The sequence below is a fragment of the Amblyomma americanum genome, chromosome 1 (assembly GCF_052857255.1).
Source record: "Amblyomma americanum isolate KBUSLIRL-KWMA chromosome 1, ASM5285725v1, whole genome shotgun sequence".
Classification (NCBI taxonomy): Eukaryota; Metazoa; Arthropoda; class Arachnida; order Ixodida; family Ixodidae; genus Amblyomma; species Amblyomma americanum.
In genome coordinates this window covers 520,968,245-520,984,659 of record NC_135497.1, presented here as the reverse complement: position 1 = coordinate 520,984,659, position 16,415 = coordinate 520,968,245, and the positions used below count along the sequence as shown (strand labels likewise).

The window sequence follows — 16,415 nt, the reverse complement described above, 5'->3', positions numbered from 1 at the left end:
ATTAATGCACTATACGTGCATTCGACGGTTACATATGCTAGGTGCATGAACGCTAGTGTATGCCATTTGATCGGATTCATTTTAACTGGCAAACATTCTAGTAGAAATATATGTATACTTGATCCAATACCAGATTGTTATTAGTTCTATATGGGTCCTGTTTGGATTCTATTGCTTTTTATTTGACTTTCCATACGACACAGAAATTTCAATCTGTACATTGTACCATTAGCGATTGGTCAAATAATCTATTGGGTGTGTTGGTCAAATAGCCTGTTAGCCGCCGCGATGGCTCAATGTTTATGGTCCTCGGCAGCTGACCAGAAAGAAGCAAATTCGATTCCGGCCGCGGCGGTCGCATTTCGATGAAGCTGAAATGCTAAGGCCCGTGTACTGTGCGATTTCAGTGCGCGTTAAAGAACCCCGGGTGGTCTAAATTTCAGAAGCCCTTGACTACGGCGTCCCTCATAGCCTGAGTCGCTTTGGGACGGTAAACCCTATAAAAACAAACCATGGCCGCCGCGGTGGCTCAGTGGTTAGCTCGGCTGCTGACACAAAAGACGTGGATTCGATCCCGGCGGCGGCGGTCGAATTTCAATGGAGGCGAAATTTTAGAGGCTCGTGTACTGTGCGATATCAGTGCACGTTAAAGAACCCCAGGTGGTCGAAATTTCCGGAGCCCTTCACTACGCGGTCTCTTATTGCCTGAGTCGCTTTGGCCCTTTGAACCCTCATAAACCATAAAACCGAACCAAATAACCAGTAGGCGCTGGTTTTATTGGTCGGTTACAGATATTTATTTTACAGGGCATATTTGAACAACGCAACTGCTCATCTCTGTGGACATGCGTGAACGCATAAATGTCCCTTTAATACGCGGTAAAAAAACTCTGTCGGTCTTTTTTGCCTGCACTGGCTGCACAGCTGCCAAATGCAAGACTAATTGTCATTTTTGAACAATGTACCGAAGATGCATTTAATACTACAACCTCATATCCCTCTGACAAGATGTGGTATGCAAACTGCAGTTTTTCACCGCACTTCTCGTCGGTGTAGGTAGCAGATGAGAAAAGAACAGGCGCTGTTTCAAACGGGCGACGCGAGCTTCAAGCGAAAGCCACAGTGGGCAACGTTATCGAGATGCATGCAGGTAAAACACATACACTGTTTTGTCGAACGTTTTCTGTTCTGGTTACACTGCAATTTAGTCTCCTGGGCGGCGCAAGCTGCAGCGCAATACAAAAGATTAAGCAGTTATAATTCATCCATGGTATAGCTCTATGAGTTCATCCACCATCTATCCACCCATCCAACACTTCCTGTTTGAAGACCATACCATCGCCCACTACTGGACTTCATAGGATCAGCTAACCCTTCTCCATTACTTTACTCTTTACAGCATCTTTCAACACACACACACACACACACACACACACACACACACACACACACACACACACACACACACACACACACACACACACACACACACACACACACACACACACACACACACACACACACACACACACACACACACACACACACACACACACACACACACACACACACACACACACACACACACACACACACACACACACACACACACACACACACACACACACACACACACACACACACACACACACACACACACACACACACACACACACACACACACACACACACACACACACACACACACACACACACACACACACACACACACACACACACACACACACACACACACACACACACACACACACACACACACACACACACACACACACACACACACACACACACACACACACACACACACACACACACACACACACACACACACACACACACACACACACACACACACACACACACACACACACACACACACACACACACACACACACACATTTGTTTGAAGAGCCCGCGTGTTTCAAGCTAAAGCAATTACTCATGGAAAAAAACGAGAAGCATCGAAAGCTGGTGCGATTTTTGTGTTAACTTCGCGATGCCTTCACTTTTCTCTCAAAATTACTTCCTTTCTGATTATTTCTTTAAAATTTAGTTATTCAAACCACACCGCTTTGTTTCCTTGATTTTCATTCTGATTTCCTCAAGATCTCTCATAATTCGTGATTTTTTCCCCTAAGATTCTTCTATACTTATGAGCCGCTTGAGATAAACCTGGATGAGTTTTTTCCTGTTTGGATCTGCACCAAACCCTGGCCAATCCCCCACCGTGGGTATACATATATATGCCATCGTATTTGAGGCAAGCGAAAGAGATGGCCTCTGCGCGGACTGCGGCGCGCTGGAGACAGTTTTTTTTTTTATTCGAGAAGTGTGCCATGAGGCTGGAGACAGTTGATCATCTGCTGTGTGAGTGCTCCGCATCCTCGAGCGCGTGAACCGCCCTGCGCGCGGCTTATGGAGAGCTGCGGCTTCCGTTCGCCATCGCGGGTTAGCTGCTTTTCTTCGCCACCTCTGCCTGCAGATCGCGCAGCGCCCTTCGCCACCTGGTCCGCTACATCGATGAAGCGGCCATCTGCGGCCGCTTTTGATCACCCACCGAAGCCGTGCGCCACTACTAGTGCTGTGTGAGCGCACCGCCAGCAACGCTACGCGCGCCCAAACGGGTTCCTTGCTTCCTCCCTGCCCCCTCTCTGCTCATTCTTTTCTACCCACTCCCCGCGCGGCTCAGTAGCGGCGTACCCCTGCAAAAGGAGGCAGTTACCGGGCTGCGCCCCCCCCCCCTCTTTCCCTACGTACCCGGTGCTCGACCGTTCCCCACGACCATTAATAACCTCTTCAAACAACAACCGAACACAGCGCGGAATGCTTCGCATGCCGCGCTGCGTTATCAAAACCATCGCGACACGCGTCGAGAGAGAGAGAGAGGGGGGGGGACTTTATTTACATCGACATGGACCTCGGGCCAGGGGCTCAGCCAGAGGGATTGTCTCCCTCTTGTCGGCCCTGCAGCGCCGTGACCGCAGAGCGTCGTCTACACGGGCGCAAACCTTTTCAAATGCCGCGCGTTTCCGGAAGCGTTTCGGAGCTAGTATCGCCATCAGCACCATTAGTCAAAAGTAGCCACTCCAAAGACTAGCCAGTACCATCAAGAGCGGCGGGCAGGAACATTTTTTTTTTCCCCATGGTCAGGATGGCGGGAAGGACTGGTGTTTGCTAATACGGAGCTGTAGTGTTCTTGCGCTAATTCGTTTTTGTTTTTTAAATGACCTAAAAGTCGTCATCAGTATGAATGGTTTTAGAGCATTTTGTCCGAAAGATCTGCGTGGGTTTGAATGGACTATGTGGTACGACATCCGGCAACGCAGAGCAAAGCCGCTTCCACAAGGCACGGGTCCTGCGGCTGTTCGGTGAGTAAAAATAAACGCCTCGTTTTTGTTTCCTCGTATTGTGCAAGAACAATGTACTGTATTACGCGCATTTTTCTAATATGCTGAAGTTCAATGGAATCATGACAGCTGATTTTGAGCTAACGCTAGGGCAGCCGAACGGCGCAGCAAGTGGGCACCGATGCTGGCTGTGTAGTCTGGCCGTGACGACCGCCGCAACTCAAAATCCAGCTACTCCCCACCTCGGTCAGAATTTTGGCTCACCTTTACATCGGCGTTTGAAATAGGCTTTATTGTCTTGCCAGTTCTTGGTGCTTCGTTGTTGTGCCTCATAATTGTCATCGCACGCTGGGAGGAAGAAATTGAGCTACAGCTCCCATTGCTCGGTTCTTCCATGGCAAGGACAGCTGCTTGCGTGCGTGCAAAGTAAATTTTCTTCCTGTGAGATACTGTGAGGTAGAGTGCGCGTTTCTGATCTCGTACAGCAAATGCTACAGGTGTTATATTGATGCTGATTACAATGCTGTCTTTGCATCATGAATGAGCAGTGTGGCAACCGCAGGAGTGATCTGGCGGGGAACGATAAAAGAAATTTTGCGAATATTTCTGTATAAACGCACCATTTTTAGTACGCTTAAAAAAAAACAACTACTGGGTCTAGTGGAGACCATATGCTTGTGCGGCAGTCTTCAGGTGCTTCTGTACCATATGTCTGACAACATGCATTGTGTGGCAGCCGTGTTTGGCTGCTCATTTGTGCACACTTCAATGTTTTCTGATGCGTTGCTCAAAGCCTGTCATGATGTCTTGTGACTCTGCGGTCTTGTCTAATTGCACTTGAGCTGCCTCCTTTATTTCAAGGCTATTGACCGCAGTGGTCTTATTACTGCCAACCTAAGCTCGAGCACGTATAGGCTAAGGCTCCCAGTGCCCAGCCATTATAGGAGGTCCTGCTAGTGTAGGTTACTGCTGTCCCAAGCAACTTCCCAGACAACATGAATAGGTGTGCCACTGAGCAGCAGGTCTGGTTACGTTAGCTTGTAACTGGCAACACCTCTGGTTACCACAAGTGTCCTTACCCAAATGCTTCGCACTTGCTCATTGTTCCGAGGAATAGTGTCATCAGTGCTCATTGAATGAGACAGTGGTTGTGTGTCCTTTCGTGTGCACACCTTGGCTAAATGTGCATTCTTTGAGAGCGGTCAGCGTCCAAGTGGCCCACAAACACTTGCATGTTTCATTGAGTGTTTACCCGCCGGTTTCGGATGCACAGGACAATTCCACAGTTGGCCCCATACAACCTGACGTGATCAGCGGATCCAACAGCCTCGGGGCAGTAGCGATGGCACTCGGTTTTTGCCAACCCGGCAAGCCACCGCAATGGAAGCTGGTTGAGCGAACCAAGCGGCGTTTGGAACATTGGTGGCGCACACGACACGGTCACGCTCCTTGAAGGCTCAGGGAGTCCAAAACGTGCCACGGGCATGTATTAGGTATTTTTATTCTTTAATTTTTTGTTTTGTTACCTTCTTGGCTTGATCAAATCATATTGTATTCTCCAGCAAGTATCTGGATGGTCACCTGGGCTAAAAGCTATACGAACAGCTTGACGAAGGCCCAGGAAACCATTACATGGCAGCAGCAGACAGAACGAAATAACAATTAATGAACAATACAGAAGTGGTCATCAATAAATAAATAGAAAGCTGTCGATCTCCAGATACAAAGGGATAGCCAGCATCATCATCATCATCATTGTAAAAATATGCCAACAGTGACAGTGCCTTTCAGGAAAATTTAACATTTTGCGCTGTGGAGGAAAACATCACATCGCTCTGTGAATTCTTTTCTGGCTTTGTTAAAAATGCACAGCTGCTCTTTAAACTTTCCAATTCTTACGTGCAGTTTAAGTCACCAAGGACTCAGAATGTTGCTGATATCAAAGAGGTGCTTCCTGGGCATCATTGTCACTTTGGCCTGGAGGTGGAATTGTGGGATCTGCTTCTCAGCGCCGCACACTTGCCACATGTAGCCAGCCTATCGTTTAATGTTGATGGGCTGCCCCTGTCAAACAGCTCGTGACAGCAGTTGTGGCCACCACTGTTTAGTACATTTCAGTAACTTTCACTTGCTTGTGCTATTTGTAGTTTGTGCATATGATAGTGCTTCAACGCCCAGCGATGCTGACTTATTTGTTTATCCTTTTGACTGTGAGTTGGGACTGTTGAATGAAAAGACATCAGCAGAATTCCATGTATGCATGGGTACTGTCAGCATCAAATGTGAACAGGCTAACTTGATCTTGAAAAGAGCACAGATAATAGCTCCTGGTGATGACATCTAGTGTTTATTAACGTTTTCACTCAGGCCTCTTCACATCACTGAAGCCAAAATCAAGTGTGCTTGAATTCAGTCTCCCTAAACTCCCATTTTTCTAACAGCCCTTCGAATGGCTGCGGCTCCTAAACTACTAGTACCTTTTCCTGTTTCCTTTATACCTTTTTTTATTTCCTTTGGTTTTTTGCTGTGAAAAATTCTTTCTTGATAAATTTTTTTCCATTTCTAATTTGATTAAACCTGCTAAGCATAGTTTGCTCTGACGTCAGAGCGACCGCTATCTTTTGGTCCAGAAAGCGCTATGAAAGCCTGGGCGTTTCCCTAATCAGTATATTGCCAACCAGTTCCTGCATACACTATGGGAGCTAGCCTGCACACCCAAAGATGGCATCCATGACGTCACATACAATCTATCTGTACTTATCGGCACAGGCCAGAACGCCTTTATCCTTGAGTCTTTTGTATTAGTCCTACCACAGTATGAGTACAGGTCATTGTGCTAAGATCAGCCTTAGATGTTGGCTCACTCCATCAGAATTCTCCTTGCTACTCATAGCTAGGTTATATGTTACCTAGGAAGGTGTCCTTGCTTTTGCTCATGTCGCGTGCATTTTTACCGTTCACAAAATTTTTTTACTAAACATTTGTCATTCAAACAGTGTAGGTTTGCCAGTTCTCAGGTATTGTGGAGGTGTGAACGCCGAGTCATACAAAAGGAGGATACTGTGTACCGTCATGACAGACAAGCTGGCATCACTATTTTCTTGGTATGGGAAGATGGGAAAGCATGCCTTTAGGTACTTCATTCTGTTGAAGTGCATTGTTAGTAAGTTCTGTGAAATCATCGTGGTCCTCAAGGGAAAAAAAAATATTTGTTTCTATTTGGCATACTATGTGAAGCTGTGCAGTATTGCTATGGGCTGATGTGTGCAGTTCTTATAGGGATTCAGGGCAGGGTGCTTTAGTGCATTTCCACTGTCTGCTTCACACCTTTATCGGTATTACAGCTGGGTACCTTGAGCATTGCCTTCTGTTATACATGGGCTCCGCTGCTATCACTGCAAGGAATTTTGTGATAGTACTTAGGCATGTTGGTGTGCAAGTAATGATAGAGAATAGCCTGATGGGCATTTAATAGTATGAATGCAGGACATATGGCAAATACACATCTAAGCAAAAATTGCGGTGGTCATATTAGAAACGTCAGTCATTGTAAAAGTTCTAAGACGGCCAAGAAACCAAAACAGAGCTCTGTAGCAACAATGAAACAAAAATACACTGTGATACAAAAAAAGGTAAAAGAAGTTGTATCATTTGAGAAGATGTTTCCATAGTTAACCTTGAAAGGGTCAGAGGTGTCTTGAGGTATGCCTGTGATTACTAATATTCTTATACAATGTGCATTAAGGTGATCTACTGCAAAAAAAAACACAATACTCTGTGGATGTACGAGATTCACGTTTTGGGCCTCTGCTTTTCATATGAATTGCCTCGGAAGCAGTGAAATTTTATGGGTGGTTCCTGGCTCTTCATGAATTCTGCGCACTGTTGTGGCACCTCACAAGACAACAGTAATGACTTCCAGAATTCTGTGAAAATGAAGAAATCGATGCCATTGTCAAAAGTAAAAAGAATATTACATTCAAAGCGCGTTTATCCGGCTAAATACGTCTCTGCATTCCATACAATTTCGCCTATAGTGAGGCAGCGCTGTTGTCGTGCTGGCAAACTTGAGCTCAGGTTTGCTATAAGACAAAGGCATGAAGAGGAAGTGAGCAGGATGGGTGCTTTCCTTTTCATGTATTTGTTATATCAGCATTTCTTTTATTTTTCAAACAGGTAATGAACCAAATAGGTCAACAGTATATCTTGCTGAAGTATCTAGGAGCATGCTGAGGTCACTTATGTTCGCCATTCCTAGTTTCTGCGTGTATATATGAAAGTCATAAAGTCAGACGTCTAGATATGAGAATGCGTGAATGTTGACTTCCTTAAAGTAAGCCTATGGAACGGGCCATTTGCACAAGATTTTCAACATTTACTACAACCAGTGTGAACTTTGTTCAGTGAAATGTGTAGGTCAGGGGTTGCTTCCAGAGATCACAGCATGGGCAGTGTACATTTATGCTCAACCTTTACATCTGCAAGAAAATGTGAACTCATGTGAAAATCATTTGTTTGGTTATATCTATAACCGTTGTTAAACAACAAACCTTTGTTGGCGCTAGTACCAGACCAGCTGCTTTATCATTTTAGCAACAAAACTCTTATGAAAAAGCCAAAATCTGCCGGCAAATTTTCTTTTCTCTTTCAGATGCTGCCAAAGGGGTGTACAACTGCAGTGACATTGCTGCTGCGATTGCTATCAAAGAATGGCTGTGCCACACCCCTGCAAGGTAGCGAGAGGATTTGGGAAAGGTGGGTTCAGTGAAGCTCTCCTGGGTGTTTATCAGTAGCAAGTGGTAGTTATATGCTCATAAATAGGCTGAATTTAACTGTGCCCTGTTTTAAAAAGAGCTAGTTGGTAGATTTTATTTTTACCTCCAGCTTGAAGAATATGGAACAAGTACAACAAAACACACGAAGCACAATGCCATCATTACATTACACTGTAACATACAGTTCATGCATGGTAGGTCACTGTTGGTAGGTGGGAAATGGTTCATGTGGTCGATGGCTGGTGTCATTTACTTTAACATATAGCATTTGCCAGGTGGAACTTTCTTTGTCTTTCAAGGCTGTGGACATGGTACTGACAAAGTAATATTCATGGCCAGGGCATTCATGAGCTACATCACTCCATGCTGCATTTCTGGCCACTTTCCTATTTGCCTTAGATAATGCATGCATACACCTGACCTCCCAAATTTAGGTCTAACAGGAGCCAACAACACATTTTCAATAGGAATGTTCAGAGCCCCAGCCACATTAGTGCATGTATATGAACTATCCTTGCCTTTACTGGCACAGTAAGCCTGCCAGCTACCAAGTACCGAAGTGTTCTGACACTGGGCATTGAGCACCTCATCCCTTTCTCTCCCTTCAATGTTTGCCCGTTACGTACCATATGTTACACTGCAGTGTAATGAAATTATTTGATGCAGTGCTGTGACTCTCACTTTTTTGTACTTGTCCAGTCTATCTAAAAGTGATGCCCTGCTGAAGTGCTGTAATATAATTCCGCTGCCACTCTGAGACTGTGGCAGTTGTTCAGAAAACTGACTGATTTCCTGAAGAATGCCAAAAGCAAAAACCACCGAAACCAAGGGGGAATTTTCCGTTGTTCGTTTTTAAAATTATTTGTGGGTTTTATCAGTGAAAAATTTATAGTGCAATTAATTTGGTTTAAACATCATTCATTACAAAGTAGAAGAAAAAACAACCACACGCTGTCAAGGGGACATGAACCCATGACCTCTAAGTTATGCATCCTGTGCTGTACCAACTCGGTAACAGTGACGGCTTTCCAATCTTTTACTTTTGGGGTATTTATGTTGCATGCGATCTAACTTTGAGAATGATCACCAGCACATCCTCGTCCATAGCAGCGGACATAGTGCGGCCTGTATTACCGCGGGTGTCGCATGGAACGATTCTTTACCTGAGTTGAAATTTTCATCTGGGCACAAATCTGAAGTTCAGAGCAGTATCTTCATTATGTTCATGTATGAAATCATTAACGTTTTCACTGTGGCAATTATTTTTGGAGACATAATGCGTGTACTTCATGGCCCACCTGTGGCCCACCCTTAAATTTTCTTGGGTGTGGTGTGACCCACCAGTGAGGCTTTGACAAAGCTGACTTATTGGAACCAACAGCAGAAGTCGCAAACCTGGCATACGGATTTTTCTCAGGCGCTTTGAAAAATGTGAGCTGTCCCAGAGCTTCATCACGCCACTCTATTCGTGCCATGCAGTGTGAATGCACGTGACCTACTGATGATCCATGACGCTGTGAACGTGTATTTACCCTTCTTTACAGGCCCGTTGGCTATTATTTAAGTTAGCATAAAATTCTGAACAGTGCATTAGTAACCAAAATAAGCAATAAAAAGGGAAAAAATACATGGTAAATAATATGTGAACACATGATCATTGTACAGAAGAGCATAAGAAACGACATGGAAATAATGTAATAAAATGTGCGACACAGGGTAAAACTAGAATGCACATGGAATGTACTATCATTGCGTGATATAGCACGGTTAAGGCAGACAAATCAGAGAAAAAAGGGAAATTGGAAGCATAATAGGTACACAGAAGTTAAAAAATCAAAACGGCACTTAACAGCCGCATCCAAATAAACAAAAACAGAGATGGGTACAGAGGCGTGCTAAATGACGGCTTCAGTGAAAGGAGATGGAACGTATCTAGATTAAACAGAGAAACGATGTTTTTTTTTCAGGGTGTTCCAGAATCTGATGGCTCATGAAAGTGCTAATGAATTGAAAGCTAATGTTTCACAATATATCCTTGTAAAACTGAGGTGATTGTGCAGTCTTTGGGTATGTGGGATGGAACATGGAGGTGAAATGAACTTGGTCTATTGAAGTGTACATACTTGTGAAATATTGTCGGGAGAGTGATGTCATGGCATGTGCTTGAAGATTGCAGTGAAAGATCAGTTTTAATCTGTGTGGTGCTTGAATGGTGTAGTTATAGTTTTGTGAAATGAATCGTGCTGTTGTATTTTGATGGATTCTAACATTATTGGTCATTGGTGTCATGCAGAAAGCATTTTTATTAAATTGGCATAGAGGTAATTACGTTTCTTGCTTACCACTACAATACCCTTGCTCTTCTTGATTCATTGTCCCAAAGCTCTGATTTTGCAGTCTTTGCAGGCCTTATAGGGTCAGCAGGAAAGTCTGAAAACATGTCGCTACTGATTAAAATCAAGCCCTTCACCAAGTTATCAGCCTCTTATGTATGCTAAGAATGAACTATTTAGTTAGATCTTTTTGTACATTCTGAAAAAAAGGGGCGAAAATAAAGATAATTTAAGACTTGTATATTGTGAAACATATTGAACTGCCGTGGTGGCTCAGTGGTTATGACACTCAGCTGCTGACCCAAATGGCACGGGCTCGATCCCGGCCGCAGCGGATGCATTTCGGTGGAGGCGAAATTCTAGAGGCCAGCGTTCTGTGCGATGTCAGTGCATGTTAAAGAACCCCAGGTGGTCGAAATTTTTGGAGGCCTTACTACGGCGTCCCTCATAGCCTGAGTTGCTTTGGGATGTTAAACCCCCATAAACCAAACCTAATCTGCTTTCTGTTTCTGTATTTAGCTTGTGCAGGCCAGCACCCAATTACACAAGCCCAAGGTCAACTGAGTCGACTTTCTATGACTTCCCAGGCCAGGCCACGTCTTATCGTGTGTGCAGCTGTGCCCCGTCTGGAAGCCCACCTCTTGTAGTGTGTATATGCACTCCATGTTTGAGCCCACATCTTATCGTGTATGTGTTGGCCATGTGTGAGACCATATATCATCGCCTGTTTGTGCCTTACGTGTGTGCCTGAGAATCGCACCAGTGATGCAGTGATACTAAATGAATCAGTTTCTTAATTTTTTTGCTTGCTTGATGTATAAAATGTTTTTAAAAAGGGCTACATAATTCCAAAATGGTGATTTAATGATTATTTTATGGTGGGTGTGGTGCTTTTTTGTGTCACTGATTTATTATGGACTGTTGTGAAGACAGCAAGCTCTCTCTTTGTGTCGTCATGTGTAATATTTTTATTTTGTATGGTTTTATTGCAGAATGTTCTGAAATTTTGTTGTTAATGTCTCAGTTTTGTTTTTGAACCGCTTTGTGCAGAGAGTTAATCATTCAAGAGTTTTGTAATGTACAGTAAAACCTCGTTGACATGTTTTTAAAGATCTGCGAGAAGAAAATGTATCTGGGAAAAGGTATGATCCAAACTACCAAACTTTGAGAAATGTAACTGCTGAATGAGGTACAAAGACATTTATCGACAATTTCACTTCATAAAAAATCAATTCATAGCACAGGATCTGAACAAATCCATTTCTAGTGCTCGCAGAATTCAGCCCACGCTTGTGCTCTATTAAGCGGGGAAGTAACTTCGTAACGCATCTGGTCCGTCGACGGCAATGACGAAAGTAACCAAAATATTCTTGTCGTTTTTAGATGATTCGCCTCTTTGCACATGAATACTGCAGAGAAGCCACTGCGGCGGCTGATTGTTGTAGAGTTTCTAAGCGCATCACTGTAGTTAGTAGATGCTTCGTCCCCTTGCCCTTACGCAGCCGCGAAGAAACCTCGGCGTTCTCTTCATGTCACATCCCCGCAATAACGGCTGTCTCGAATGCTAGCGCGCCGTTTTTATTTTTGTTGGTGATGACGGTGGTAGTGGTGGTGGTGATTGTGCTTCGCCACTTTGCATTTAGAAGTAGCAGGAAAGCCAACACTGCAGGTGACTGCCGCTGCATTTCAGCTTTTCATGTCGCATGCCCTCATGTTCGGCCCACTTGTATCTTTTTAACATGTGCATTTGGTCGATAAACGTATTATACGACCACAATTTGTCAAAATTTTAAACGCAGTAGCCGGAAAACTGTGTTATCCTGGAATGTATTAACCAGGAGAAATAGTGTCACTATATGGGACATTTTAAAGGTCTGTGATTTTGAGCGTGCGAACCGGGAAAACATGTGAACTGGGAACGTATCAAGGAGGTTTTACTGTATTTCCTTTTCTTGATGAGTTTTTCAAGCCACTCTTCTAGTTATTTTTCTAGCCATTTTTTACAGTTCTAACCTTAACAAAAGTTATAAGCAGTATGCACGATTCATGTCAAAGTATTTTTCCAATTACTAGTTACAGTATTTGCTTCTTTTGTTGGATGAGGTTCAATAAAAAGTTGTGATAGCAACTCAAACTGATGAACTTCAATTATTTTGCGGGTGGACACCATTTTAAGCCATGCTTCAGAGCTGCCATGCTGTGCATGAAATTGTTTACAGTCGGCATTTTAGGATTAAAATTTTAAAAGCAGCGGGGCCTCTATCTTAACTTGCACTCATTTGCAAAACAATCCTTTCAGCTGATCAGGTGTAACCAAAAGGGACATTTTCAAATGGGATGCAAGTTGCTGTACAAGCTCTAACTTGTGTGCTTTATAAAGAGCTTCCAAGATGAAAACATACAGCAGAAACCATGAGTGTTGCCAATATGGGTAGTTGTCAGCTACTGGCCATTGTTATGGCCTTCAGGGTCAAATGAAAATGCGGGTCCTTGCCTAGAGTCAGCTACAGGATATATAGCCAGTGAGCATCTTTTGGCTTAGACTCGATGTCTAATAAAGGTTCACGAACATAGTCCATGGTATACAAGCCAGATTGCAGTTCCGGATGAGCTTTTGATAATCTATACTGCACATTGATACAGTGTCAGCCAGACATATCTGGCAATCCACTATAGTTATTAGTGCGTCTGGTGGTACAGAGCGCGAATGGATTCAACCGTTTTGTAATAAGTTTTGCTACCTGATTATGACGCCTAGTCCGCGGACCAATGGTGCGTCATGTAAAAGTGGCGTCACATCATGAGCATCTTTGTTTTGTTTTTGCTGCCTTTAAGCAAGTTATTAGTTTGTTTGGTGGTACAAAATGCCGATGGGGTCAACAGTCGTGTTGTGTCAAGTTTTGCTGCCTAATATAATGTTTTAAGTTTTATCCCCTGCAACAACTTCCTGCAACAATTTCCTTCAATACTTGACTGTAGTACGGTCTGTCCATACGTTTCTTTCAAAACAGATATGGTTCAGTTTCTAAAACGTACAAAGTGTACGTTTTAGGTACGGAAATTTTTTACAGTGTAGGAACGAATTAGGAAGACATCGTCGCATCGCATAATCAGCGTGCGTACGTGTATTCAGCATCATCCAGAGGGAAACACAACCATCTGGATTATTTTGTTGCCGTACAGGCCACTGAGGGAAGCAGTTCAGAAAAAAAATACCATTTGGATTCAGACGTGTCCTCAGCTTTTCACTCCAGAGCACTGGGGCAACGGACCAGTTTTAAGAGGAATTTCGCATTACTACGCGCAATTTTTCACATACGGTGCAGAAACAGAACAAAGGCACCTCCGAGAATTTGGTGGTAACTGCGCAAAAATATTATATTTGTTAGGTCAACCTGCGGGCTGCTTGAAAACTCGAGAAAATTGGGGCCTTGTAAAGACTCCTTATGTTCAAAAGAAGAAAACCAGCGTAATACTATGGAATTCGGTGACCCTAATATACTCCGTATTATCATTGGCAGTGAAGATAAATAAACGCTGTCCTTTTTCAGGGCTGCAGTTGGCTTGGAAACAGAGCAGTCCGTCATAACTTATCGATTGTCGTGCGGTCGGAACGAGTGCATCATCCATAAAATGCACTCAGAAGTGCCAAAACACTACTGCCACGAGTGAAACTACTAAGTACTGCCTGTATCCACTTCACAGTGACCACGCAGCCGCACAGAAACCGTGGCACACGCATAGCGCGCAGTGCAGGACCGGCGCGTGGAACCGAACATGGCACCGCGTAGAGAAAACCGCGGCGCAGGGTGGCAGAAACGGTGTCCTCACCCTGAAAGTCGAGGCGAGCAGACATCACGACCAGGCTTGCGCAACGCCGCCGGACCAGGGAGGAGGCAAAAGAGGGCGCGCTAATCCGACGCAGCAGCGTATACATGCTCCTTCCAACCGGGTCGGGCGGAGTTAACCCACCCTCTGCAGTCGGGCTGGCGCAGATCGACTAGATGGCTGCTTAGCTCGACCCCCTAGCGTTTACATGAGTCCGACAACCAGTTTTCTGCCCGACAGCCTACTGGACCCGACTTTTTTCGGGCTCATATAAACGCCCAGAATATCGGGTTGCTCATGGGCAAGACGGGTAAAGACTTCCTCAGCCAGAGACCACTCGCGTAGCCTGGTGGCAACATCTGAACTACTCGCAAGATGGCGGCCATGGAACCGCCAAGTCAAGGTCTGCATCGGTTGCAAAGTACGCACTTGTGGTGGCACGCGTCCCCTACCGATTGTGTCAGGAGCCAAGAAGCTGTTGAATTTGTTGACATATACCGACCAATTCGTCATTCGGAAAATGTCAATAACATGTTCAAGAAAAAGTCTCTGGAGTTGACCTGCAGCATGGCAGAGAAAAATTATGTAATTTTTGTAGAAACAATGTAGCGTCTCGATGCGACCTGAATTTTTGAAAGCGTAGATTCCCAGTGTTGGCGGGAGCGCAGAGTTCCTGTTTTTACACGCAAAAACGTGTAAACGAAGCTCTTGCGATTCGGCTGATTGCTCTTTCGTCTTCTTTGTGGGGGAATTGAAATTTCTGCCCGTCTTTTCATGTGTTCAATTCCCTGCACAGACCAGTGACTGTGCATATGTGCTATTTGTCGTAGGGTTGAGGCGATAGTAGCAAGCTATATTCTTTCATGAAAATTATTTGAGTGTGAAATTTAGAAAGCCTTCTTGAATTTCGGACTTATTTTTTTGTTTGGACCTCTGTAAAACTGCGGTATTGTAACCTAAAACTGCTTTTTCTCTCCACGTCTATAACGATAACATTTCAGCTTGTACCCCGACACAAAAGAAAATTACTTGCCACTTTTAAGACGAGTCAGTTGTTTCCTTGTTTCGCTACTTAACACATGGCCTGTAGGTCAGCATGTTCCATGGTGTCATTTCTAAGTTCGCAGCAATCGCTGTGTTTCGTTATTTTCTTATCATGTGTTTTTATGCTTTCTGTGTACGCAATCCGTGCAAATTTCGTTTCAATAAAAAATCTGAGCATAAAACTGCAAGTTGGTGTTTTATGCGTGACATGTAATGCACGCGGCTTGCTTCCATATCTAGAGCATCAGTTAAAACGTCCACTCAGTCTTCCGTTTCTTTTTTTTTTCTAGCTCGTGTCTAGAGATTTAAAGGCCTCTATCTTTATTACAAAAAACAGTATTTTTAAATAACAAGTAAAATATTTAACCAGGAAAAGTAAAATGTCTTCTGGCATATGAGAATTAAATGAAAATAACCACAAACAATACCCTGCACCAGGGCAGCGTGGCGCATGCCAGGGCTTCGAATAGCTTCGCGATTGCGTCAAAAATTACCGTAATTTGTTCTTCAAGCAAGTGTTCACAGGAGCAAGCTTACGACGTAGCGTATATGCATGATTCTCTGTATTAAAGCTTCGGTAATAAAATGGGCAGCTTAAAATCTGTTTTCCTGTACTTCGTACAGCAACACTGATCTGCCATGACCGATTCAGACACGCAACAGAAAAAAAGTTGAACAAGGGGAGAGAGTGGAGATTCACTCCATTGGCTCACTAGCTAACCGACTGAGACCCCTCCCTGAACATGTTTATTTTTTTTTTTTGTGGCGTAAAGAATGAAATCTTCCCGCCTTCGTTAAACGCACGGACCTGAGAAGGCTTCAAAGTTCCGGACTCTTCAGCGTTGGGTTGGAAAGATGAACCGATAGCTACGACTGGCAATGTAATCCTGACCCAGAGTGCTGCCCTATACGTGCCAGTAGGTGGCAAGCATTCTGGGGCTGCGCGGTGACAAACACATAACGTTGTAAACACCGGATGCCTCGAGCGCAAGGTATCAAAGTACGAGGCGGGTGCAGAATTTAAACGGGTGCTTTCTTACACGTTACGATGGCTTAAGCGAACGCTG

General features: G+C 44.2%; 1 long non-coding RNA gene across 1 annotated transcript; it reads left to right on the top strand.

Moving 5' to 3' along the window:
- The first annotated feature begins 3,178 nt into the window (after positions 1-3,178).
- LOC144107167 (uncharacterized) lies at positions 3,179-11,356 on the top strand. The gene is made up of 4 exons (XR_013309241.1): positions 3,179-3,389; positions 4,642-4,861; positions 8,020-8,123; positions 10,996-11,356. It is a non-coding gene; the product is annotated as an uncharacterized LOC144107167 (long non-coding RNA).
- Positions 11,357-16,415: the final 5,059 nt, after the last annotated feature.